General features: G+C 44.9%; 1 non-coding gene across 1 annotated transcript; it reads left to right on the forward strand.

Moving 5' to 3' along the window:
• Positions 1–965: 965 nt before the first annotated feature.
• TRNAG-UCC (transfer RNA glycine (anticodon UCC)) lies at positions 966–1,037 on the forward strand. The gene has a single exon. It is a non-coding gene; the product is annotated as a tRNA-Gly (tRNA).
• Positions 1,038–1,964: the final 927 nt, after the last annotated feature.

A 1,964-nucleotide genomic window follows, 5' to 3' on the forward strand; every position in this document is an offset into this window, starting at 1 on the left:
ACTACCTTCCCAGAGAAGTGAGAAGCTCAAGTATCAAATGGAGGACGGTCTATCGCCACCACAAAAAACACGTGCAATTACCCTTGCGCTAGGTGTAATGAAATGTTGTGGGTGTTCCTCATGCGGGCAATATTCCAACGTTGCACGTATTTTTGAAGTGAGGGTGCGTCGATGTAGGGTCTGTAAGGCGTCTAAGCATGCATGGCCATCTCACAAATATGTCTGAAGCAATAACAAGCACACGAGGACAGGACAGGCACAACCTTTCGTGGGTGGCAGCCTTGTGTGGATGCTCAATTTATTGTTTTGTTGGCGGATTCTAAGAATAGTTATTCTCAGTGTTATCTTGTGCATGAGTTTGTTTTTCGCTCGAATTTCTTTTAATGCAGTGTTGGCTTGACATTTTTCATGTGGTATAAGCAAAGGGTTTTGACGAATGCCATAGTATTTAAACATAGTTGGTCGGGTGCCACATAGCTCAATCCCTTGGTCTCCTTTGGCCGTTGCGCCAGTCCATAGCACAGGGAAAGCGTGGAATCCAGTTCGAAGCTGAAGTACTTGCTCGGTACAAGAGGTTTTCCGAGCCGAAAGCGAGGCTAGAAATGGGCAATAAAAGAGAGACTATGAGCAAGGTGCACTTTGAACACCCAAGAATTTTAAAGGCCCGGACCACCTTGTGAGGCAAAAAAGGGGATGGCAAGAGAAAATGCGAGAGAGATGCGTATGAACCGGCTCCAGACCTAACGTTTGAAAAAGAAAGTTGAGGGCTTTCACGGCGGGCGGCCCACGGGAAAAGGAGTGTGGTGGGTGTGCTTGGATTCCTACAAAGCTCAACGGGCGGAGCGACTCAAACTCTCCGGATCCTGCATGCAAAGAAGGCGCTAGGATTTGAAGACGATGGCGCAACATGCCTTTTGAGTTACACTGTATAAATGCTACTATATCGGAGTAACCAACATCAGACAGCGTTTGTAGTCCAACGGCCAGGATAATTGCCTTCCAAGCAATAGACCCGGGTTCGACTCCCGGCAAACGCATCGTGGTTTTTCCACTCCTCCCCTCTGTCTGACTCCCCGACTTTTCCGTCTTGGTATATTCCTTTTGTCAAAAGTAAATCCCGGGAGACAGGCAGAAAGCTTGTGCTGATCCAAGGAGGCTGGACCATGTTTTAACGGCAGACATGGTTCCCATTTTTACTTTTGGCCAGCACTCCCATCCCATCCTACAGAGAATGATACATTGCATGTGTGCTTTCTCAAATCCTACATATCCAACGTACATCATGGACTCAATGTCACGATCAAATGGTCATGACCATGCAAAAGGAATCCTTGAAATGCGTCCACAAAGGACAATCGAAGCAGCTAGGGAGAAACCTCTTAGGAGTAGAACTCTCTGAGAGTACCTAATTGAGTGGAAGGACTTCTCCAAAGAAAGTGCAGTTTTTTGGTTGAAGAAACCGATCTCTTCAAAGAGGATACCTGGTGCACAGATCGAATGCCGTAAGCGCGCGTAGTGAGCGTGAGAAGGTCCCCACCAAGAGCAAAAGAACTCTACTTTTTACACACAAATCAATGTAGAAAGCTTGCACAACATGAACAAGAGGCCAATTGGGTGAAATCTCTCCCCATGCCTTGTGTGAGCATTCCATGAAGTATGTATTTTTTATATTAATCATCTTCAAGCTCAAATAATAGCCCAAATTACAAAATAGCACGTTTTTGACTTTTGAGTTTGCTTTTGTGCCAAATTGAAATAAAGGTAATGGGCAGGCGCCCAAGAAGTCAAGCATACCCAATACAATGTTCAAATACAAATATCTAAATCGTGCGCCTATGCGCATACAAAAATAATAAATAAATATCAAACACCTTGATAAATAGGCGCGACAAAATATAGGCGCCATGCCTAAGGTATGCGCCCAAAAAATATTGACGATAACTTGAATACATGCTATTCTCCAA

Source organism: Lygodium microphyllum, chromosome 9 (genome assembly GCF_053477565.2).
Source record: "Lygodium microphyllum isolate KBCC chromosome 9, Lygodium_microphyllum_v1.1.10, whole genome shotgun sequence".
In the NCBI taxonomy this organism is placed as follows: domain Eukaryota; kingdom Viridiplantae; phylum Streptophyta; class Polypodiopsida; order Schizaeales; family Lygodiaceae; genus Lygodium; species Lygodium microphyllum.